The 10,311-nt window shown below is 58.3% G+C and overlaps 1 long non-coding RNA gene across 2 annotated transcripts; it reads right to left on the bottom strand.

Moving 5' to 3' along the window:
- Positions 1–2,102: 2,102 nt before the first annotated feature.
- Positions 2,103–10,012, bottom strand: LOC115893151. Of its 2 annotated transcripts, none has more exons than XR_004053092.1 (3): positions 9,810–10,012; positions 6,090–6,266; positions 2,103–4,023 (listed from the first exon to the last, which is right to left on the bottom strand). It is a non-coding gene; the product is annotated as an uncharacterized LOC115893151 (long non-coding RNA). The 2 variants fall into 2 exon arrangements; XR_004053091.1 differs by lacking the exon at positions 2,103–4,023 and adding an exon at positions 5,428–5,466.
- Positions 10,013–10,311: the final 299 nt, after the last annotated feature.

Here is a 10,311-nt window from a genome sequence, read left to right as displayed (position 1 = left end):
GTTGAAGATTTTCTCTGGAGGCGTTTCCAGATCTGGCCTCCAGGGGCTCTTGGAAGAGTTTCTAGCACAGCCCCAAGTAGCCCGTCCGACCTGCCAGGTAGGCAGGGACCTTCCTGAGACACAGTACAGGGGAGTAGGCCTTACCCAAGGAGTTCTGGCTGGGGGCTCCTGTGGGTCAGCTCTGGGGACCCCAACACCTGCCCTGGGGACCTCCCCTCCCCACCTCCTGAGACACTGCTGGGTCCCTCTGTCAATCACACTTCTGGCTCTTCCACCTCTACCAGGCCAGCCAATCACATGATGGCACCTCCTCCCCCACTCCCCATCCCACAGTCATCCCTGCAAGGGTGGGATTAACACACAGGGAAATTGGCCCAGCTTGGGGTGGAGGAGATGTTGATGAGGATCCTGGGAGAACAGGTCACATCTTCCTGGCCATGGAGACTCCTGGGATGGACCCTTCTTCCTTTGACCCCCATAAAGGAGAGTCCTTGGGAAAGGAGAAGGAGGGCTGGAGAGGGAGGAGGGATCCCAGGAGAGTACAGTCCAGAGCACTGCCACGGCAGTGGAACGCCCCAGCCCGGCCACACAGAGTATCGAGGCTGAGGACAGACAAGGGGCCTGGACTGGAGGCCCTTGGGTGCAGTTTGCAGTAGGACCAGTGGGCACAGGCGCCCAGGATGAGAGCCACAGGCTGACGGAACCCCATGTGAAGGGGTAGAGGAGGTCAGGACAGAGGGGGACCCTGAGGAAGGGTCAGGATCCGTGCTTGGAGAGGAAGACACCATGGCACCCACTTTCTGGTTCTTGAAGCCTTCCTGGCCACCACACTGTCCCATTTCTGACCTGCCCAGGGTGGGCACCAGGGCTGGGGCTGACCACAGAGACTCCGAGGGTCAGGCAGCAAGTCCCAGCTGGTGCCACACTGGCCCCCACCAACTGTGTGCAGAGCCCTCACCCCTGCTCAGCCTCGCTGAGAAGAAAGGGTGGGCACAAACCCTCCGCCACCACCCATGAAGGGCATGAGGAGAGGGCCCGGCACCTCTGAGCCCAAGCAGCTGGCAGAGAAGGGGCAGCAGCAACCTGGTTACCAGTCCCTAGAGATGACCCAGCGTGCCTATGACCAGTAGGGCTGTGACCCCCAGCCCAGCCTGGGCTGACCCCACGCCTGCAGGAGGCCACGCCTCTGGGTAGTGATGAGAAACCACAGCCTCAGAGCAGGTGGGTGTGGCCTGAGAGCCGACTCACGCTGGGCTGCTCGGGGTCAGTCACGGGCTGGGTGAGACCTTTGTGTGCTGAGCCTGGGGCTCCTCACACTCGAGTGGTGCCCTGTGGCCTCACAAAGCAGCCTCAGAGGCCAGCCTGCCATCCCCTCATCCCACACGGAAGGAGGCCAAGTCCTCAGCGGGGGTGGGGCTGGTCACCCCATGGCCACGGATCCCGGAATAGCCGACCTCCGGCCCCCACGCACAAGTACATTCTGTACATCCAGGGTGGCTGGCGTGGGTGGTAGCTGGCCCTGAAGGCCGGGGGCTGTTTCTGTGGCCTACTCACTGCCCTTTGCCCTTGGTGAGCAAGTCTTCCCTGGGCCTGGCTGCTTCTCTGTAAGACGGAGGCCCAGCAGGGTGGGAAGGGACATCGTGACCCCTCAGCATCGAGAGGACTTTGTAAGATGGGAAGTACCGTGGCTCTGCCAGGGCCAGGGTGACATCGGCCATTCACTACTGGCTGGGACTGGCAGATGTCCAGGGACCAGGCGAGGAGGGAGAAGGGGTCTCCCTGCACCTTCACTCCCCAGCACTCCCTCCTTCCCACTCCCACTGGCTCCCCATCTGGGAGCAATCCCTGGTTTAGAGATGGGGGTTTGTGCTGGGCAGACAGAATCAGCAGTGGCTCTCTCCCCCGCTCCTCCCCCAGGGGTGCTGGGCTGGCCCTGGGGGTTGAGGGTGACCCAGAACTTGCCATTGGCTGCCCGGGGACCCTGTCCATCCAGCTCACCCTGGAGCTGGGTTCGGGCACTGTAACGTGTTCCAGGAGACCTGTCGGAGTTCAGTGCCATCCACTCCATTAGTCATAATTATTTTAATTAAGAAGATAAGAAACACAACTCATCAAAGGTTTAATTATAATTAACAGCTAACGACACTCGGATGAGTCACTGGCCTGAGCAGGTGCTAGTTCACACTTTCCGGTTCACTGGGTGGGCCGTGTGAGTCGCTGAGACGTGGGCACAGAAGGCACATCTCCCCGGGACCCGAGAAGACAACAGAGCCCCCACACCTCCCAACACCAAGCAGAAGGGCTGGGCCCACAGCAGCTACCTGGGGGGTCACTCAGCCCTGAGCTCAGAAGTGCCAGGACTCAGAGGACACCCTGCTATTGCCACCGGGCACCCTTCACCATCTCTGAACAAGGCCTGGGATTTATCTGTGACCTAGGCCCCCACAGGGCACAGTGGTCCTGACCCTACATCCATGTACAGGGAATGTTGACAGTGGCAGCTCCGTGTTCACAGCTCTGGACACCCAGAAATAACTGTGATGTGGCCCTGACCTCAGTGGTGTACAAGGAACCCACTGAAGGAGACCGAGGTGGGGAACCTACTGGGCCTAATGGAAACCCCAGCTGGGTGGGTGGCGGCCGTGCAGCTGGGAGTGAGACTGTGAGGGTGCCTGGGGACAGAGACAGTGCCGGGGATGGAGACAGACACGGTCTCCCTGAGGAAGCTGGGCTTACTCCTGACAGAGGGAGGCGGCCTGGAGGCCATACAGGGAAGAGGGGCTCAGGTGTGGAAAGAGGATTTCAGGACTGCCTGCGCTGCAGGTGGGTGCCGGCCGCCTGGTCTAGCCTGATCTGGCACGCTGGTGGTGCGTACTGTTGGAGGGGCTCCCTGTCTCTGTACTGTGGGCCTTCCCGTCACAGGGTGGGCTCACAGGTCCTGCCCATCCCTGCATGGGATGTGGGTGAGGTTTGCTCTGAAGAGGCCAATGTGAGCTTCCTGATCCAGCCGGACAGAAAGTGGGCAGAGGGGCGCCAAGTCCCCAGAGGCTCTGGGAGCGGGAAACCCCCAAACTGCATGAGCTCAGGTGCCTCCTGGGATGGCCCTGAGGACCGTGACTGTGAGGGGCTGTCACTGCAGCTCATGGCAATCAGCCCACCTTCCCATTCAGAAAGGCTTTCCAGAAGGGGACGGCCGTGGATGAACAGGCAGCGTCCTCCTGTCCTGTTTCCATGCCTCTGACCACCCTCCACCTCTTCCCCTCATCCCCTAAGCAGGCGTCCCTGTGTGGCAGCTGCATGGCCAGCGGGGCCCCTAGGAGAGGGTCCTGACACCTCTTCCAGCACCCAGTAGCTCCTGGTTTCCCTGGTTTGTGCCTGCTCCGCTCCTGTCTCTGCCCCTGTCTTCACGCGACTTCCCTGTTGTGTCTGTCTCTGTCGTACTCTCTTTTAAGAAAACATAGCCATTGGATTTAGGGTCCACCTTAAATCTAGATGATCACACCTCCAGATCCTTAATTACATCTGCAGAGACCAAATAAGGTCACATTGTTAGGTACCAGAGATTAGGGTGTGGCTGTGCCATTGGGGGGTCACTCTATAACCCACCATGCAGCGCTAAGCTGTGTGGCCAGCAGCGAGTCCCTGTCCTTCCTGGAGCCTCTGCTTCCTCGCACGTGAGCGTGAGCCCCCCTCAGAGGGACACCTGAAGGGATCAAGTGAGTCCCACGCTCAGTGTGGTGCCTGTCATGCTGTCTAGGGTTCTCTGGGCTCTGCGAACCAGGAGGCAGAATTAGGAGCAAGAATTAGGACCAGATGGATGGGAGCTGACGCTGTCCCAGTGTGACCAGGGACACAGATCTCTTCAGGACCTCGATACGACGCCCTGGGCAGCGGCCGGCATGTCATCGCCCCGTAGGCTCAGGCCTTCCCTGGCTCCCCGGAGGGAGACAGGACGAGGTCACTTCCACGGGTCCTTCAGGATCTCACAGAAAGTGCCCTCGCTTTATTGCACCTCCATTCAAGCTGAAAGAGATGGCCAACCAAATTAGCCTAGGATTTAACAGGAATTGATTTAATTTAAAGCTCTTTGAGTGCTTTCTCCTCTCAGATGAAAGAAGAGTAGGCTGAGATGTGTCTCCTGCTGCCCCGTAACTGTATCTGAGATGACCCTCAGCCCCACTTCGTCTCCTCCAGAGCTGACTTTCAGCCCCACGCCATCTCCTCCAGATGAGGCAGCTTTCCTCATTGTCTCAGGGTGCTGACTGAGCTTCACCTCCAAACTGCAAAGGAATCTCATTCTTCTTTTATTCCAACCCGGTGCCATTGCACACACTCTGACACATATTCCCCTGCACTAACAGATGAAGGCTGAACTGAATCTTCCAGAGCAGTGCAACACAGGGGCTGAAACAGGGGCCTGGGGCCATCGTCCCCCAATCCAGGAGGAGCGATATCCGAGAGTCCCCAGCCCAGACACTTCCCTCTGGGGCAGCGTGCCATCCCTGTGTGTGAAGGAGGACGCCATCCCAAATGCCCTGGCTGGGAGATTCTGGAGTCAGGAGCTCAGTGGCACTACCTTGGGAAGTTCAAGTTGGACACCTAGGAGACTTAGAGCTGGCACCGTGGTTGGGTCCTGCCCGAGGTGAGCATGGCACTGTGTGCTTAGGAGAGAGCCGGAGTCATGAGGATCCCCATGCCCCAGGGGGCCCCTCTTTGGCCCTGAGCCCCAAATCCCATTAACCAGGCAGGTGAGGCCAGGGACATGTCTGTCCCCTCTGAGACCCAAGCCCACATGGTGTTCCTTCCTCATGGTGGGACATGCAGGCAGATTGACCAAGATGCTATTGAGGCTGGAGTCCCAGGGCCCTCACCCACACAGGCAGGCCAAGGACCTGGGAGGAACTTCAGGCTCCACAAAACATGAAACCATGGCTGCCCATCCTTCTTCTCCCAGTCCTTGAAATCCATCCCCTCCCTCCATCCAGCCTGTGACTCTACCCCCAGGCCAAGGAGCACAGCTGCAGAGTAAGGCTCCTTCCTGCAGGGTCAAGCTCTGGAAGGTGACCAGAAACCCTACCCCTGCCTCCCTGCCTTAGTCATGACCTTGACTCCCACTGCACTGAGAAAATCAAGGCCCAGAAGCCCCTACACCACTTCTTCCCTGTGCAGTAGAAGAGGGGTTCACACCAGCCGGGCGTGGTGGCTCACACCTGTAATCCCAGCACTTTGGGAGACCAAGGTGGGTGGATCACGAGGTCAGGAGACAGAGACCATCCTGGCTAACACAGTGAAACCCTGTCTCTACTAAAAATACAAAAAATTAGCCAGGCGTGGTGGCAGGCGCCTGTTGTCCCAGCTACTCAGAAGGCTGAGGCAGGAGAATGGCGTGAACCCGGGAGGTGAAATTTGCAGTGAGCCGAGATCGCGCCACTGCACTCCAGCCTGGGCGACAGAGCGAGACTCCATCTGAAAAAAAAAAAAAGAAGAGGGGTGTGCCCTTGCCCCCTTCGCCCACCAGCACCCCCTTCACCCTGGTCACAGCCTTGCACCACAGGGCACCACTTGCATCTCACCCCAGCCCTGCCCAGTTCCTCTGCCCTTGGCAATTTAGCTGCTCCAAGTGCCTCCTTTCTCAGAAATGTTCCCAGACCCTGCATCCCACCAGCCATCTTCACCTTCTCCCGCTCCTCATGGTCAAGTCTTTAAAGGACCACCTGTGTTTGCCACGCCTTCTTCCCGCCCTCTCAGTGACCAGATCTCCAGGAAGGTCTTTCCTGAGCAGGTGCAGGACACACCTCTGAGGCCCCCCTGCAACTCATGCTTGTTTCCAGAAGCTCTTTTCTCTGCTCCCAGACTGAGTCCGGAATTTGGAAGGCTGACTTTTAGGAATGATTATGCCATTTGATCCAAGGGTTTCAACTGCTCACCTTAAGCCTGGAGCCTAGAATAAGAAAACTCTAGACTTGAAGGACCTGCAGAAATCATGTGGCCCCAAATGCTGATGACACTGTGCAAAGTGTCACGGAGGCATGAAGGTGGTTTTTGTTATGAAAGTTCAAACCAGGGCCCAGAAAGGGAAAGCGACTTACCCAAAGATGCACATTGGCTTAGCTGAGCTGGGACTGGGCGCCACAGTCCTGATCCCTGGCTTCACCCTGTCCTGAGATCGCTTGCGTGTCACCAAATTTCTGCCTCTTTCCATGACAGCGCTCCACCTTCTCATCCTTACAGCTTCCGGGGAGGCAAGACGAGAGCAGTTTTCGTTGCTGAATTTCAAACATAATAAAAAGAAAAGTGCTTTCAAGGACATAGATTCAGATGGTGACTCCCGCAGCCTGTGATGAAAGTGCCTTGCTTTCTGCCCAGGGAGGTCCCTGTGCATCCCTGGAATTGTACACATTCCTTTTGATCATGTGTCTGAGCAAGTTTCCTCCTGAGATCAAAGTTGGCAAGGTGGACAGGCCCCTCTGAAGCTTTACAGGGGTTTTCAGAGAGGCAGGTCCTGGCAGCCGCAGAGTTTTTGCTCCCAAGGAAGAAAGAGGTTGGAAAGCGGAGCCCCAACACCCCTGAGGAGGGCTGTTACCTTTAGAAATAGTTTTTCTCCATGGGAGCGCTTGCTGGCCACTCCCAGCATGGCTGCACTCGGGGGACACCTGTGGTTTCTGCCTGTCTACAGTTCATTCCCTTCCTTAGGGAACAGCTCTCTGTGTTTGCTCCAAAAATGACCCTCTCTGCAGTCCAGCAGCCCTGGCCACAGACACACAACCCAGGCTGGCCAATCAGTACTGCCCAGCTCCGGAGACAGCGACTGGATGGGCACATGACCCAGGCTGGCCACTCTGACTCCTGAGAGTCTTGGAAGGTTATTGAAAATAGAGAGTTGCTCTATACCTGGAGCTTCCTATGGCCGTCATGTCTAACTGGAGAGACAGTGTGCCCAAGAATGAAGCTACCCAAGGGGAAGTAGAGCAGAGCTAGACAGGCAGATGGAGACAGCAATCTGATGACACAGACTCACCTCCTGGATCCAGCTGTGCCTGAAACCCATATGCCCTTTACATTTTCCAATTGCATAAACTAGTCAATTGTCACATTGCAAGTTTTGAAACAGATGTTAGTCACTTGCACAGGCATGAATCCTGACCATCGAGCAATGGATTTGCCACAGGCACTAGACTTGGAGCAATGGTTACCAGCCGTGGTGGAGCAGGACATGGAAGATCCCGCTGCTCACTGTTGCCCCTGATGGTGGAGCAGCACATGGAGGATCCCACAGCTCACTCTTGCTCCAAGGATAGAGCAGCTCATGGGAGGTCCTGCTGCTCGCTGGCCCCCGATGGGGAGCGGCTCACGGAAGGTCTTGCTGCTCTGGGTGGCCAGGAGTCCCCTCTACAGAAGCCTGGTTCTCAGGAGCACTACACCAGGCCCCACAATGTCCTTGGGTGATGTCCTGGTGCTGCAGGCAGCAGGTCAGGGCTCAGTGACCACAAAAGTTTGGGGTGCCCACAGGAAGGAAAACGGACCACTGAGAAAGCTGCCAAAATGGGATTCTCCCAGGAGAGCCTCCAGCCCGACTGGCGCCCCTCAGTGACCTCGTGAAGCTATGCAGCTGCAGGTCGGGGCGAGGACGTCCTGAGTGCTGTGTGTGCGCAAAGACCATTCGGCCAGCACTGGACGGCGCGGCCTGGCCCCCTAAGATGCTAATCAACCCCGGCAATCATCTCCAGCCACAGCCACCCAGAGCACGTATCTGCAGGCCCAGCTACTTCCTGTCACTCACGCGTGAGCACACACCGGATAGAGGGTGACGCGGGTGGTGCCGTCCGCCCAGCTTCCCCGCAGGCTTCGTTCCCAGCTCACCCACCTCCACACGCGTGCGCGCACACACACACAAACACACGCGTGCGCACACACACACAACCACAAATATCGTGAGGCCATGCAGCCCTGGATTTGAGAACCAAAAAGCCAAGAAACGGTGCGTGGGCTCAGCAGAAATGACTGTCCTGGGGGCTGGAAGGGACGATGGGGCGACACCATCAGCCGGCCGTAAACACCAGGCTCACACTGGCCTATTTTAAAAACAAACGCAAGACAAACGCATCCCTTCCTTCCCGCTTTCCACCTCCCCTGTGAAATCTATTTTAAAAGATCAGAATTTTCTTTACATCCACCTCCGAAATGTGCTGCGGGAGATAAGTGGGGCATAAACACATGGGGGTGCCGGGGGCGGCGGAGAGCGCACAGCGGGAAGGAGCCCGAGGGATTCGCAGCCCGAAGTGGAGGCTGATTCCCCAAACCCTCAGGTTCACAGCAGCCTTGGACCCTGTGAGGTGAACTTGAAGGAGCAGCCTTCTGGATTCCAGAGCTCCAGGCTCTCAGGCACCCTGAGCCCCCGACCTTCACCACACAGGCCTCCTCCAGGGGCTTGAGTCAGGAACCTGGAGCAGGGCTTGGGGGGTGGCCAGTCCCTGTGCCAACGGGTGGAGGCCAGCACATGTGACACCACCATGCACTAGGGCCCCAGCCGGCCTCCCCAACACTCTGCAGAGCTCACCTGTCGGGTGACAGAGCACTGTGTCTGCTTTCCGTCTGGACACAGAGTGCCCCATCCTGGCAGGGACCCTCACTGTCAGGAACCCAAACCCCAGCTCAGTTGCAGTCCCACTCACCCCCACCGGGCAGCCCTCATGCCCTGGGTCAGGAAGATGCCCACTCTGCCCAACTCACAGTGCCCTACACCATAAAGGAGGCACCAGGGTCCACAGAAGGCAGGAGACACCAGCCTGGGGAGGGAAACAGCCCACAGCAGCTCCAGCTTGGAGACAGAGACGGAGATGGCAGAGTGGTGCCCCGCAGAGCAAGCCGCCCTATCTCCTTGTCCCTCCAGTTGAGAGGTTCATCGGGGTCCCCCCATCTGGTCCAGAGAGGGTGGCCGCTATGCAGTGCCCCATCTCATCCAGTGGACGCTGGAATGGAACTTGGGGGCTGGACAGTGTAGCTGGTGCCCTCCCTCGCCCTGGCTAGTTAGACTGGGAGTCCACCTAGGCCATGGAAACAGCTCCAGCCAAATGCCACTTGGAGCTCACAGGTCAAAGGGCTGACACCCTCACCCAAGGGCTCCCTGAGAGCCCCGGGAGCCCCTGCTGCTCTTTCCCGGGGGAACCCACCCATCCTCACAGACCTGTTGATCACCAGCTGACTGTGTGTCCCTGAGAGCTCTGGGAAGGGGCTGAGTGTGTGTGGGTTCACTCTCCTGCCCGAGCCCTGTGGCACAGACCACCTTGCTTTGGGTCTGGTTCAGGGTTCTAGGGCTCTTCAGCCCAGCACTCCCAGGGAGCCCCACCTTTGAGGTCCCATGGAGCTGGATGTGGAGTGTAGGGGTCCCCACCACCCTCACAGCCTGAGGCCTTGAGGAAGAATGGGTAGGGCAGGCCTAGTGAGCCCCTCCCCAGTCAGCCTTTTGTGTCCCCCGTGAGCAAGAGGAGGCAGAGAGCAGGGGAACTCCACTCCTGCTCTTGACCGCAAGGCCAGGCATCGTTCCTCTCAAGGCCAAGGGCAGACAGCAGCCTGGCCCAGGCCCATGCCAGGGCCCTTCGGGGAAAGGGAGACACGGTCTATTTTTGCTCTCTGACAACACAACAGAAACAGCCACTGTGACTTATCTCCACTGCTGAAGGACTGAGGCAGCCACACAGCTGGCTCTGTGCCCTGGCGCTGCGCAGCCCCTCCCTCAGCCCCAACTTGAGATAAGAGTGGCGTCAGGGAAGGGCTCCAACCGGGCCAAGAATACTGCCCCCACCTCTCACCTCTCTGTGGTCTCCACGCCTGAGTCAGCCCCTCCCAGAATTCCTCCAGGACCCCTGCCAGGACTTCGTGGCCTGAGCTGGGCATGCCCTGGGAAGTTTTTTGCAGCCCAGCTAGGATCTCACTTCTTTGTGCAATGTCACCTACTCTTAGGGGGGCTCCATCAGGGCTGCCCTAGCTCCCCAGGGCCAGGAGCCCTCCGAGGCTTCCTCCTGTGTCAGAGGCCGGGAGTCTGGGTTTCAGGAAACCCCAGGCGGTTGCCCCTCCTGCTGGAGGAGCTTCACGTCTTTCCTCTGAGGACTGAGTGGAAGTGAATTTGCCAGATAATTTTAGCACAGAAATGAGCACTCAGAGGAGGGGCAGAGCTTAGAAAGGTCAGTAGGGATGAAGAGAATGCCCATGAGGGGCGCTGTGGCCTGCAGGGCCAGCCCTGGCCTCCTGTGACCAGCAGCGGCCTAGACAGCCATCCCCACACTACTCACTGCACGCTAGGCCTGCTGGAAA

Source organism: Rhinopithecus roxellana, chromosome 14, assembly GCF_007565055.1.
Source record: "Rhinopithecus roxellana isolate Shanxi Qingling chromosome 14, ASM756505v1, whole genome shotgun sequence".
NCBI lineage: Eukaryota > Metazoa > Chordata > Mammalia > Primates > Cercopithecidae > Rhinopithecus > Rhinopithecus roxellana.
This window is presented reverse-complemented; position numbering and strand designations above follow the sequence as displayed.